General features: G+C 39.4%; 1 long non-coding RNA gene across 2 annotated transcripts; it reads left to right on the forward strand.

The window, feature by feature from the left end:
* Window positions 1–18: 18 nt before the first annotated feature.
* LOC132018377 (uncharacterized) lies at window positions 19–14,614 on the forward strand. 2 transcript variants are annotated; one of them, XR_009404518.1, is made up of 4 exons: window positions 19–427; window positions 4,085–4,152; window positions 13,375–14,093; window positions 14,204–14,614. It is a non-coding gene; the product is annotated as an uncharacterized LOC132018377 (long non-coding RNA). The 2 variants fall into 2 exon arrangements; XR_009404517.1 differs by having other exon boundaries at window positions 13,375–14,614.
* Window positions 14,615–15,128: the final 514 nt, after the last annotated feature.

The raw sequence follows: 15,128 nt of genomic DNA on the forward strand, positions 1-15,128 counted from the left end.
GGGGACAAAGGGGTCCGACTAGAAAAAGAAGTCTCTTCAGTCTTGAGACGAGAGGCTTTCTGTCGATTATCCCTTGCATAGGGCGACGCCAATTGCAGTCGTGAAACGAAAAGAAACGGTTAGTCTGTTGCTCCGCAAGTAGATCGAAGGAGCGCAGAGCCGAGTGAACGCTCCCCCCCTCTCGATCTTCGCGCGGTGGTTGCGCCTATCCGGAGCCTGCGCAGTGGCGTCTTCCCAACCGTAGCCTTGGCCGCCTAGACCCCCTCCGCGTCGTCCCACGCCTCTCCCCTCCCCCACTGTCGCGAAGCTCCCGCCGGAGCGGACCACGTGCCGCAAACCCGGCGGGGAGAGACCACTACTGCACCCCTTCCGGCCTCTTCGAACGCGCGAGCGTGCAGCCCCCGGTCCCTGGGCCGGGTCGCTTCAGGTTTCTCGTTTGTTCTTTCTTTTTTTTTTTGCTTGCTGGTAATTGCTCCGAGATTCTGACCTGTTAAGGGGACGTATTACAGATAAGGAGTTGTAGAGTGTCCTGCCTGGGTTTGAATATTTATAGAACGCATTTGCATTGGGGCGTAAAGCGCCGTTCTGAGCATTTGCGCTTACAGTATTTTCATTGATATCTATATATGGTAGATATCTGTTAATTCATTTACGACTCCCCCAAACTCTGGGATGTGTTATTTCTATTACTTCTTTATAAATGGGGGCAGATTAAGGAACCTGGTCCTCTCAACTGTTGAGAATCTGGGGTTTCAATTCATTCAGTCTTTCCCCCAAATCCGCACACCCTTTCTCCATTACACTACTGCTGCTGGCTGGACACTGGAAGATTGGAGCAGAAAGCTAAAAGAAAGCACTTTCAAAACTCATGGAAGTTAAAAATACCTGTGTCTCATCAAGTCAACAAATATTTATCAAGCACCTATTCCAAGCCAACCACATTGCATGTGAAGGGTGGGGGTACTGACAGCTTGCAATATAGTACTCTTACCCACTCTTACCCCAACTATACCTTTTATGATTTTTCCTAAATAGCCAAATACACACTCTCTTCCATACCCATCCAAAAAAAAAGGGTGGGGGGAGTCGTCTTGAAGCAGGAAGCAGGAGCCTTTGGAGCCACTACCAAAAATATCGTATTTTGCTATTTGACTTCAAAATCCCCAAAGTATTTATAGTTAAAGCAGCAATTTTCTTGGCTCTCACCCCAAGAAGGTTAGGTCTGAAGTAACCTCTTCCCCCGCCTCCTGCCAGATCTTTTTAACAAGCACCCCATGTAACTGATAATGGTTGGTACCAGAGCAGTAGTGTGAAAAACACTGGCTTAAAGTTAATTAGGAGGTATTGACTTTCACAGTTTTACTCTATAAAGTCCCAAATCAACTTGATAGATTCTGAAAAGAAGCTAATATTCTCAGAACCAACACAGTGAAGTCTTGAAATGAGACTTTATTTACTTCAGGAAAATTTCCCATCCTTTGAGTACCACTCTGCCCCCAGGTCTATTTCTTTGTCCTTCACGTTGTCTGTCCTTGGGACTCTAGCTCAACACCATGTTAAGGTTGCTCACAACTCCTCTGAACTTCTCATTACAATAGTTTAACAAGAGGAGGGACTATGTCTGTCTTGGATATAATTGTATCTCTATGCCTATGACATGGGACAAGTCCCTTAAACTTTTTTTGGTCTAAATTGCCTTATATGTAAAATGAGGCAGTATTATTTGAAGAATATTTTCTCTTATAAATATTGAGTGGCTCAAAATATGGAATTGTTTTTAAACAATGAAAAACCATGTAAATATACGGAATTATTATGATTATTGTTACAGTATTAGTAATAATAATTATTGTTTGCATCCACAGTAGCTAACCTTGAACATGTGAGAAGGGCCTGGGCATATTTTGATTGTTGAAGAACTTGTCATTTATTATTTAATAATTTTACTTATTTTAAAAAATATTTTATTTATTTTTTTGCCAGAGACAGAAAGTACAAGCAGGGGGAGGGGCAGAGGGAGAGGGAAAAGTAGGCTCCCAGCTGAGCAGGGAACCCAAAGCAGGACTCCGTCCCAGGTCCCTGGGATCCTGACCTGAGCTGAAGGCAGCAGTTGCTTAATGACTGAGCCATCCAGGCGCCCTTATTTAATAATTTTAAACTATTAGAAGCAATTATTTTACCCTTAGAAACTGACATTGGGGAAGGATATCTTACTGGTGATAGGAGCAGGCCAAGAGAATTATGTGCCTAAACATCTATAATGAACTTGAGATTATCAGAGCTAACATACAGTTACTGAAACCGAATGACAAGTTCTAATTTCATTTACCGTATTCAAACTCGTCTCTATCAACCCTTTTTACCATTAGATAAAAGAGTTTTAGACAGTATACAGGGGAAGGGAACAAGTTAAGAACATGTTAATTCACAGAATGCATAATTGAGGATTGTCTTTATTCTCAAACGATTTTCCTTCTCCGTCTATATGAGTTTATAATCTCGAAGATGTTAAGTGCTTTGGGATTATTCAGTGAAAGGATCTGTTAAACATAAATGGGTTATTTAGACTGTATAGAACCGACGAAGTATTTAGAAACTATTTAGAAACCGATTGCCTCAGCTTATGCTGAAAATGAAACCCTGATACTAACTGTAGCAGATACTCTAATTTTTAGTTACTGTAAAGGAATTGTTCATAGTAGCTTATTTCTACTCTAAGGAAATTTAGGTTTCTTGGTGTTAAATTCTATGTAGCAATTCCATAAGGTAATACAGAAGGTGGAGAAGTATAATAACTAACACTAGGGTATTGTCACAAGCTAAACCAGCCTCAAGCTGAATTCTGATTTCCTCAGAAGTGTGATTCCTATTTTTACCCAGTACTATAAGCCATAAATCAGTCATCTGAACAGTAGCACCGAACAAAGATTACAGTGTTATTTGAACTGTGCATTTGTGTAATAAAATTTAAAACTTCCAAATTTTATTAAAAACACATTTTTGGGGGGCGCCTGGGTGGCTAGTGGGTTAAGCCCTCTTCGGCTCAGGTTGTGATCTCAGGTTTCGGGGATCAAGCCCCGCATTGGGCTCTCTAGCCAGCAGGGAGACTGCTTCCTCCCTCTCTCTGCCTGACTGTCGGCCTGCTTGTGATCTCTCTCTCTCTCTCTGTCAAATAAATAAATAAAATATTTCAAAAAGACCATATTTTTGGTTTTTTGTTTTTTAAGATTTATTTATTTGAGAGAGAATGTGTGTGCCCATGATGTGTGGGGGGAGGAGGTAGGAGGTAGGGAGTAGGGGCAGAGGGAGAGGGAATCTTAAGCAGACTCTTCTGACCTGAGCCGAAATCAACAGTGAGACCCTTAATTGACTGAGCCACCCAGGAGCCCTGAAAACATATTTTTTTGAATCATAGCTCATTTGCTGAATTACTCAGTTGCATTGAACTTTTCAAGTAACCTCTGTTAGCCTGTTAACCAATCAATGCTTTGTTCCTGTCCCTTAAAACAAAGTATTACTTTGATCCACTTAAACAAATTTTCTAGTAAAATTCTAGACCATTCTGTGTCTGGGAAAGATCTACGTGCTGGTATCTCCCAGTCACCCTGCATGTGTATCTTAATTCTTCATTTTTCCTATGTCAAATTTTTTAACTTTCCTTCAAATGTGATAATTACTTCTTTCAACTGAGCACCTGCATTCTATAAATGGAGGGGGAGTATGCTTGTTGGGACCAGCAGGTGGAAAGCCAAATGATGAAGATAGTGAAGCAGGAGGATAGGGACCTATGTCCTGCAGACCTCATTTATACCTGTACTAGACCTGTACTGTCCACCTCCGGACTTCTGGTTACCTGCAGGGGGAAAAAGAACCCAATTCAAAACAAACATTTGGTTAAACCTTTGTAGTCAAGATTTTGTTAAATGCAGTTGAGTACAATCCTACCTCATGTGAAATAGGAATTAGAGGTTAGTGGCTTCTGGTAATTTCCACCAAGAAATTACAGATCTCTGTTGAGAGCTAGCTTTCTGTGGGTTTTTGAATGTTTTGAGTGGAGGTACTAAATATCCTTCTTTCCAAACAGTCTATTCAGAGTGTTTGTATAGAGGACAGCTTTGGAAGATAGAGAAAATGGCTTCTTCTGGAGCAAAGGTAGGGATTGCTTACTACCCATTATAAAAGATTCAATTTCTCTGAATTCAGGATTCATCTCTTATAATGCAATGCACGACAAGTGTAGGAACTGAGGCTTGGCAGCCCCCCAAAAATAATACTTATACTCTGGTCACTGCTATGGTTGTGAAGAATAAATTATCTTTGTCTTTAGCACAGGAGTCTTGTGCCTTATACTAGCATCTATGAAACTGTGGTTGGGTAGCTTGTTAGCTTGCAAATAGGGTAAAATCTCAGACCCTTCTCATTTCTTTAGTTTTTGGTGATGAGGTTAGGATGCTGAGAAAGACATAACTTTCTAAAAATGGAAAGATAAGAGCTTTGTCAACCAATGGAAGTTGAGGGAAGTCCATGGAAACCGGTGGCAAACATCTGACCATGTTGCATAATCAACTGGGAATTAAATGGCCCTACAGTGTATTGCCTTTCAATGAGGAGGAAACAAGGGATTTCAGGCTGAATACCAGGAAATAGGGTTGTTGCTGCTGCTGCTGTTGTTTTTAAAGATTTGTTTATTTTAAGTGGGGAGAGAGGCAGTGGGAGAGGGAGAGAGAATCTCAAGCAGACTCCGGAGATGTGGGGCTCAATCTTACAACCCTGAAATCATGACCTGAGATAAAACCAGGAGTCAGATGCTTAACCAGGAAGTAGGTTTATAGACAGATGGCTGGACAGTATCCTTCTTGTGTAACTTTCCTCCTGGTGGGGGGTACTTCTTCACCATGTCAGAGACACTGTCAACCTGACCTGTCCTTTGAGACGTAGGGTGATCTCGCTAGGGATCCCCAACAACTGTAATCAACACTTTCTTTCTGGGGATACCCTATTCACTCCCAGGACTGTACTTATGGTATGGAAGCCAGGCATTAATTTTACTGCTTCCAAGATCACAGTAACTTGCACCCTCGCTGTAGTCATAAGAGATTTTCAAGTATTTAGGGACGCACCAATAGATTGCATAGGCTCCAGAAGACAGTGGAGATCTCTCTAAAACAGAGCCACCCTTAGTTACCAGAGGAGTAATGGACTCATTTCTGTGCACTCTGTTATCCTGATGATGTGAGTCAGTCGGTTAGAAAAGATGGTAAGAAATCTGTCCCTGAGTTTAGCTAGAGTGATCAGTGATGCTATCTGAGCCTTAGAAGGCAGGTCTGTCTCAACTCACTGGCCAGAGTTGTTCTAGATACTAGAATTGCTCTAGAAGACAGATTTTGGACCATCCTCAATGCATCACCTGAACTTGGATTAATGCCTCAGAGCAGACAGGAAGGTCAAATCAGAGCCATAAGGAGAAAGCCAGTGGCCTTCTAAGGTAGATGCTAATGGCATATGAGATTCCAGGAACCTAGGGACATGATTGAGATCAATATGACAGATTAGTCTCATCCTGCCACTTGGCTATTGGTGACAGGGCCTTAATTCAATGCTGTATGAAACAGATTGAATGAGGCCTCTGCCAGTCAGATTAATCAGAGTGGTCAACAGGGTTGTAAATTCATGTGAAAATGTCAGTTCTGTGAAGAACTCGTGGGGCGGATTGTTAGAAGAGGCTGGCCCCTGCACGTTCTTGGCAAGTGTCCCACACATTCTTGCTGAATATGCTAGATGGCCAGGCTTCTCTGTCTCCTGAGACTGGGCAGTTTCGAAAGCTAGTTGCAATGGATGCCTAACTAGGATGGTGACTATATCCTGTCTAATGTGTCAGTACTAACGACTCACTCTCAGGGTAGGAGAGACTGGCTTCTGGTTGCCTGCTAAGAAATCTGGGCCCTTAGTTGTGGGTTTCACTTCTGCTGTACAACCCACTGTGTGTGCACGTTGTCCTCTGGGTCTATTATGTGTTCTTTCTGGGACTTAGAGGGGCAAAAGCAACAGACCCCAGTTGATGTTGCAGCTCACGCAACTTGATGCTCAGGCAGCTTACTGTGCTGTGGGAAGTGAAGTACTTTGGGTCCGATCCAGGAATCTCCTGAGGTAGCCAGAGTCCGTGAAACTAACGAGTTAACTTAATTAGCTTGCAAGACGGGATAAAATCTCCATGGCTCCAGAGTTTGTGACCAATATGAAGTGTTGTTAGCACTGAGAAATGTTTCCTTACACTGTGAACCCACAGATATATCCAGCTTAGGGTGAGTTCTAGATTCTTCTTTGCCATCTTGAGGGAGAAATGTGAAAATTCCTAGAAAACTGCATATTAGCTCCAGATGGGTTTAATTGGGAAACTGCATCCGATTGGTAGTTAGCAGAGAAAAACTGATACACTTTTATCCCATTTGTGCTAATGTGAATACAAGGAAGTTGAGGTATTAAACAAAAGCACTTAATTAGAACCACAAATTATTGAAACTTCAGTATCTTTTTTCCTATGAACCTGGACAGGGAATGCTAACAACCTAGAACAGACATTTTGTAGGAGCAGTGAAGGTTAGATAATGCCAACTGACTTTCTCTCCACCTTCTCTTGCTCTTTTCTAACTGACCTTTTTTTTTTTTCTTTTTTTCTAGTTCCATTGAGCTAGAGTGGACCCATGACCTTTTTCATCCAAATTTTACATTGCCATGCCCCAAGAGATTACCACACTTCCCTTAACATCGCAGTGACCTCCACCTGAGTGGGCATAATGGCAGAGACGGCATTGTTTAGTGCTTTCCTTTCCTCTACAGTGAAGTCTCGTTTTCTGAAGCATTAAACTATCCCTATAGATTCTGGTCTTAGTTGACCTAGTGGGAGATTTGCTTCATAGGATGTTCACAGCTGATGGCCTGGTACCAAATTTTGCCACCTTGCTTTACAAGAATAAGTTGATACTAGATTTATAGTTTTTCTGTTGGTATAATATATATTTACATTTGTTGGTATATTAATATGTTAAAAAAAATTCATCAGACAAAGCTTTAAAAACAGGATGTTAAGGCTTGGATTTTGGTGTTTGGGTTTTTTTTTTTTTTTTCTTCTTTTCCCTCCATCAGTTGCTTTATAATTTGCTCTTATTGCATTTCATTTGTGATGGTATGTTAATTAGCCAAACACATTTTCATTTTTCTTAAGCTTAAGCAACTAGTATTTATATGAGGTTTGGCTCAAGAAAAGATTTTGCTTAAAAATAAGACAAATAATATCTAAATTCACATAGCATTTTCCTAACCCTTCTTCCCTAACTCTCTTTTATCCTCCACCATGCCACGTGCAATTTATATCTTAGCATCTGTATTTTTTTCTTATTCATGCTTATCTCTCTTTACAAAATTATAAGGTACTTCAGGGCACGTATATTAGTTTACTAGAGCCGCCATAACAAGATACCATGGACTGGATGACTTAAACAGTAGAAATTTATTTTCTCACAGTTTTGGAGACTAGAAGTCCAAGATTAAGATGTTGGTAGGTTTGGTTTCTTTGAAGCCTCTCTCTCTGGCTTGCAGATGGCTCTCTTCTTGCTGTGTCCTCACATGATCATCCTTTTGTTTTGTCCATGTCCTAACGTCCTATTCTTTTATAAGGACACCAGTCATATTGGATTAGGACCAACCCTAACAGCCCCATTTTAACTCAGTCACCTCTCTAAAGAAAAGCCCTAGCTCCAAATACAGTTGCATTTAGAATTTCTGGGAGTTAGGGCTTCAGAATTTTGAGGGAACACAAGTCAGTGCACAACAGGAGGGAATCTTGTCTTATATGAAGGCAGATTTTGGATAACTGATGTAAATGCACACACCATTATGTTCTAAAATTAATCCAGGCTTTGTAGTGCATCAGAATACCCCCACTTATGCTGTAACTACTCTATAAAATATATCAAAACAATTTACTTTGAAATTTCCTAGAAAGGGGATTACAAGGGTCAGGGCTCTTGGTTGCTACTTCTGATTACAATAAACAAAAAGAAATGTACAATAAACAAAAAGAAATACAATAAATGGGTATAGGTGGTTCACAAAGTTGGTGGGAAAGCCAGAGGACAGGCCTGAAAAATTGACAGGAATCAACCAGTGAGACAGACGATGAAACATAGCTAAATATCTTCATGAGAGGGGTCTGGTTACGTTGTTGCTTCCTCAGTGGGCATTGGACACTGTCGTTGCTACCATCACCAATACCAGCTCAAGACCTTGGAGTCAGCTGCCACTGTCATGCCAGGGTCATGCATTTTCTCTGCCTTCTCTGTGTGTTTACTTCAATACAAAAGTCGTGAGGAGGAGCATCCAGTAAATGGTTCTTAGGTTATATGCTCTAGCCATCAGGAATCAATGGGAGCCAAGTGTGTCATTTCAGTAGAAGATGAGAATTTGGCTTCCATAATGCATGAGTGGCAGACTGCCCAAACATAAGAAGGTCAAAATGCTGGTCACCCCAAAAGTGTCCATCTCAGATGTTGTTAGCCTTTTTATATAAGTAACTCTGATGGTTTTCTCTTATCCTGAAGGTCTTCCTTTTTTTTTTTTTTTTTTTTTTTTTTTCATAAAATAACTTGGAAAACTTAATTTTTCTTATATTCAATGAGAAACTAAGCCATTTGTTTAGGAACTAAAGAAAAATTACTGTTTATCTCAGGCATCAGATCTAACTTTTGTCATTGTGATGGTTAATTTTGTGTGTCACTTTGGCTGGACTTAGTGCTTAGAGATGTGGCCAGACAATATTCTGGATGTTTCTGAATGCTGGTTAGTTTTACATGTCAACTTAATTGGGCCACAGGGTGCCCAGATATTTGGTTAAACATTATTCTGGGCCTTTCTGTGAGGGTGTTTCTAGATGGGATTAGCATTTGGATCAGTCAGTTGAGGAAAGCAGATTGCCCTCCATAATGTGGGTGGGCCTCATCCAATCAGTTGAGGTTTCTAAATGGTAGTAAAGACTGACTTCCTCCTGAGCAAGGGAAATTCTGCCAGCAGATGGCCTTCAGTCTTGCGCTGCAATATTGACTCCTCCTGGGTCTCTAGCTTGATGGCCTTTGGACTTGAAATACAGCATCAACTCTTCCCTAGGTCTCCAGCCTGCTAACCCACCCTGCAGATTTGGGGCATGCCAGCCTCCATGACTGCAGGAGATAATTTCTCAAAATAAGTCTCTGTTTATAGATACACACATCTTATTCATTCTGTTTCTCTGAAGAACCCTGACTAATAAAATCATAAAGATAGAATGAATCCTATGTCACTGAAGAATAAGCTGTGTTACATGACTGAAATCTGGCCGACCACAACTCTCTTATGTTGATGCTTTCTTTAAGCTATTAGGACACTAATAGAAACCAAAGAAGAAAATAACTGAATAGATAATTCAGTTTTTGTATTTTGCTGAATTTCCCTCTACACTGTATTTCCAAGAACTTATAACAGGCAATAAAGATTTTTGCTACTGCCAATGGAAAAATTATTCAGCATCTTTATAATAAAGATTTATCAGAATTTAGCTTAGCTTATTTTGTTCTATTAAACACATTTTCCCCACTAAATTATTTCCTTAATTACTTACTGCTTTCTGTTACATTACTTGCAAACACTCATTGGCTAGGTAGAATGGAAGCTGGGTTAATTATTTACCTTGCTTTTATTTCCTCATTTAATTATTCTACTAAAATTTTAAGATAATAAGAAATAACTTAAAATTGTAGATTCCCCAAAAGTTAATTTGCTAATTTAACTTTGGCATATTAAAATTGTATATTAAATAATTAAAAAGTAATCATGATGGCATTTTCTGATTATAATAGTGCTTGCCCTAGGAGCTTAGTTGGCACGTAGCAAAATTCTAGTAAATTTTTCCTTCCCTCTTTGTTCCTTCCTCCTTTCTTTCTTTTTCTTTCTGAATTATCTATTCTTTCAAGGCTGTTTTGCTAATATCATGGTTATAATCCTAGAATGATTTCTATAATGTGAATTTTTGTGCACTTTATGAATTTTGATCCCGAAAAATTTGGAAGTATTCTACTGGAAAAAAAAAGTTGAAGCCATTTATGTAATATGATTATTCTATTTTTCAAGTCAAAGATGTTTAATGACAACTTCATAATTTTCTGATCAGTGTTCATGTTAGAAAAAAGATCTATGCTATTGATAATAAGCATAATATAAAGTCCCTGGGATGTATGACAATCCTTTCTTGTCAGCACAATTATAATTTATTCCTTTCTTCCTTCCTTCCATTCTCTTTCTTTCTTTCTTTCTTTCTCTCTCTCCCTCTCTCTTTCTCTTTTTCTTCCTTCCTTCCTTCCTTCTTTTCTTCCTAAGATTTTATTTATTTGAGAGAGAGAGACAGAGAGAGCACAAGCAGGGGAAGAGGCAGAGGGAGAAGCAGGGTCCCCGCTGAGTTGGGAGCCCAAAGTGGACTCAATCCCAGGACCTGCAGATCATGACCTAAGCCAAAGGCAGGTGCTTAACCGACTGTGCCACCCAGGTGCTCCAGCACAGTTAAAATTTCTTATTGACCAAATCACTTTGTCCAAATTAACCAGGTGAAGGAGTGAGGCCTGACACCGACCTGTTGTGAAACTGACTGCCTCCAGGCCCCATGCTCGTTTGAAAGCGATTAGCACTTGCAACTAAAGTTGATGCATAAAACTTTGGAATTATATAGAATTTAAGCTTTGTTTTACATGTAGTTCTATAGAAAAATAAGAAAATATAAAGAGGCAAAAAAAAAAAAATCATCTATCATTCATCTCTTTCTGGCCTGAAATAGCCTTTTGTAACATTTTGTTGTATATACTGTCCTACTTTGTAAATGCACATAAAGCTATGTAAGCAGGAAGAAAATACATTATAAAACGAAAATAGTTTTATCAAATAAAACTGTTGATATACTGTTTTATACATGTATACTGTTTTAAACTTACCTTTTCCTCTCAGTAATGCATTTGCATATAAATAAATGGCAAAGCTATTTCATGAATAAAGTAAGATTTGTTTAACCAAATCTCCATTAGATTTTTAAAAATCTCTGGCTCTTATAAAACTGTGCCTTCTTTAAATCTATTATAATGGATCTTTATACATTTGCTCAGTATTTACCTTAAAGAGCTTTTGATACATGGTTACCTATGTTTAGGTCCATTAGAATTACATTATAAAACTCTGCCTTTATCAAACATGGGGGTTTTTAGCTATCGTTTTTGTATGTACTACATTTTCCCCTTTTTCTCCTGGTTCTTTAAGTGAACTACGCCTAGTAACCTACTACTCCGTCCCCCATCTAGAGCCGGGATCCTGGAAGGGCTGTAAGTCACATGGCCTCCCTCCTCCCCCTCCCAGAGATGCGCTTGTGATCCAAATTGGACCAGACTATTACCCCAGGCATTGCTGATAGAGCACATCGAGAGACTTATTCTATCTGCTCTTGGCTGTCTTCCCTGGCATTAAGGAGAAGGCTGTTTGTACAAAGAGTGAGAGAAATAAAGAGGAAAATAGAACAGTGATAGATGATAGGAAGGAAGGACAGAGGGAAACAAGGGAGGGGGGAGCGAAGGGGGAACAAGGAAGGAAATATTGAGCTTCTGTATCTAGCCATGCCCGAGAGTTTGAACCACCTCTTGGACTCCCCAGCTGTATAAGCCAATAAATTCCTTTTTTGTTTTGTGTCTTGCTTAAACTAGGTGATTTGGATCTTTTTCACTTTATAACCAAAACAGTCTTGACAATACATGAAGCATTATAAAAAAATAAAAGTTGTAAAGACTTACCAGTCTTATCAATAAATTATCGTAATAGCTATACACACATTTATTTTCTATCATGTGCTCCACTATTTTAAAACACAGAATTTCTGCTGTCAAGCTTACATGGCTTATCACTAGTCTCTATTTTAAACATCCGACTTTGCAGGAATACTGCCCTTTACAGAAACATGATGTTTTCAGAGACTGAAAATTTGGCTTACAAAACTAGAAAGTTTGAATGTCTTTACATTTTAAAAATGTTATTCTATAATATTTTTTAAATGCTTCTCAGTGCAAAGAAAATATGATTTCAATTATACAAATTCAGTTTACTCATAACTTTTCAAGAACACAACATTATGCCAAGGGACTATTACATAATTTGTTTTGCGGTTGCATTTTTCCCATTCATGAGAACTTATCCAATTGTATTTTCGTCATCTTCTCTTGGCACATGCTCTGGTTGCGACACAGTTGTGGGACAGGAACCGACAAAGCTAAGGACTGGCATCACGTTATGAACTCAGGATATAGACGCTGTGACATCTCTTTTCTCCCCACTTTGTCGTTTGAAAACTCACCTACTATATTTAATAGGAAATATAATGTCTCCTTAAGGTCTTTTCTCCCAAATTGTTCCCCAACTGTGGGAGGTAACTGAGTTCAGAGGTTAATCCTGGCGAACAGAGATGGCGCTCAAGTCTGCAGTAGCTCTTCACTGCCACACGGTGTCACAAAAGGAAGAGCTTGCACACACTCATCACTTTGCTCTGGGAGTCCCGTGCTGGTCCAGATTCCTGTCCAGCATCCATGACATCCTCTGTAGTTTATCCCCATTCCCTGCGATCACCCATTGTTTCCTAAAGCACAACCAGCTTGTAAGTGTTGTTGGGATTCAGAGAACCTTCTAGAAGCAAGTATTGCCTGTGCCCAAATGAGCCCCATCCCCTGAACATTTATGTCCTTTTCGTCTTTTTTTTTTTTTTTTTTTTTTTTTGCAGGGGGGGAGGGTCCAGGAAGAGCTTTGTATTTTGACATCATTTTAAACTTCCAGTATAGTTGCAAGGATCTAATGAGAAACTTCTATATACCGTTCTTCCAAATTTGCCAATTATTCCCACATACATTTTCCTTTTTCTGAACCATTTAAGAGTAGGTTGGAAACATTCGCATCTATATTTCCTAAGGACTACGAATTCCCTTACACAACTAAAGTAGAAATATCAAAATTAGGAGGTAACAATAGTTATGTAATGCTATTATCTAATCCAACATCTATGTTAAATTTTCTATATCCCCATAATATTCTTATAGTTATTCCCTCATCCCTCGCTGCCCCAGTTTAAGATGCAATCCAGGATCATATCCTGTTAGTTAAAATGCCTGTTTCATTTCCTTTAATTCAAAACAGTTTTTGGTCTTCTTTTATCTTTCTTCATCTTGCCACTTTTGAGTACAGAACAGTTATTTTATAGAACATCTTTCTCTTTGTTTATCTGATGTCTCTTGTTATTAAATTTATTTTTCTTTTTTTTTTTTTTTGCAGAAATACCATTGAAGTGATGTTGTGTCTTTGTCAAGTACATTATGTCTGGAGGCACATAATATCTATTTTCCTCATTAGAGGTCATGTTAACTGGTTTGTTAACTTGGTTAAGGTAATGTCCACTGGGTTCCTTCACTATATAGTTTTTATTTTTCCCCTTGTAAGTAAGTTATTTGTGAAGAGATAGTTTGAGATTCTCCTTGTGGCTGCTCGGTGTTTCTTATAGCATAGTGGCTGAGTTCTATGTAGGAACATATCAAGAGAACAAAGTAAAAAAAAAAAAAAAAAAATGATCTTGCCTCCGAAGTCCCTTCTCTTCACTTCTACAGCAACTTGCATGGGACAACCACAAAAGTGCACCCCTATTCAAGGCCAGGGGATATAGAGCCCACTACACAATGGGTAGAATGTCAAGGTCACCTTTAAGACAAAAATGGATTGCAAGTCTTGGCAGCAATTTTTGGAAGATGCTGTGTGGCGCACGAGACAGCACCATGCCTACTGACTCGTAGCCCTTTCTCCAAGCAGTACCAGCCCTCCCACTGTGTGGTCAGTCCATTTAGGCCTCTGAGAACCCTGGCCTTAACCTCCAGTGGATTTGTTGGGGATCCAGTCATCTTGTGGGCCCTTCGCTGCCACCCAGTGCGGTCATCCAGATGGAGGAGGTGGCACACTCCTCTGAGCCATGTTGGCAAAGAAGAGAACACAGACAGAGAATGGTTGGTATTTCATCTCCTTGCCTTTCAGTTCCCATTATACGCACTTTTATGCTCTGGTGCTGGGGTCTGTGTGTATCTAACAATTGACTTCTTGTACCTTCCTCCCCAAGCCCTTCTAAGTTCCATGCTGTGAAATTCCTAAAGCAGTGGAAGCTTTTGGAGGAAATTGGAAAAGTCTCCTCCTATTCAAGGCATAGAACATAGATTAAAACTTATCAAATTGTATACTTTGGGAGTGCCTGGGTGGCTCAGTTGGTCAAAGCCTCTGCTTCGGCTCACATCATGATCCCAGAGTCCTGGGATCTAGCCCCAATCAAGCTCTCTGCTCAGCGGGGAGCCTGCTTCCCTTCCTCTCTCTCTGCCTGCCTCTCTGCCTACTTGTCAAATAAATAAACAAAATCTTTAAAAAGAAAAAACAAAAAAACAAATTGTATACTTTGAATATATACAGTTTTGTGTTCATTGATTAATATCTCTAAGTGGAAAATAAAGAGTACTATGTACTCTAATGTATATACCCATTACACTTGTTTGTAATATGAATAGGTTTTAATTCACTGGTTAGAGGATAAAAATGGCCAAGAAAAGCATTTCTATTAATTGATAATATAATTTGATGTTAATTGATAATATAATTTCATATTAAATAACCATAAAAGAGGGCCACCACCTAAATTTCCTTTTACTGAAAACCTTTTCTTCTTCTTTTTTTTTTGAGGGAAGATTGTGACTAACTCTACACTCAATCGATGCTCATTGTTCTTTATAATCCTTAAAATCCTAGGCTGTAACATCTGTCACAGATTTAAGGTGACCTCAAACTAATCTCTGAGGACAGTGGATGGTTACTAGCTAGCTTTATTTTTGTGTAAATAATCCCCTGAAGTTTTCCAAAATGAATGGCAGCAAACCCAAAGGTAATGGTGTCTTCATCTCTAGGAACTGAAATTGCCATTAACTGCACAAAAGCCATTCCCTGGTTGAAAAGTAAATATTTTAATAAGTTTTCCTTGAAGAAGCATCACACACTACGGG

This window comes from Mustela nigripes, chromosome 5, assembly GCF_022355385.1.
Source record: "Mustela nigripes isolate SB6536 chromosome 5, MUSNIG.SB6536, whole genome shotgun sequence".
Taxonomy (NCBI): Eukaryota; Metazoa; Chordata; class Mammalia; order Carnivora; family Mustelidae; genus Mustela; species Mustela nigripes.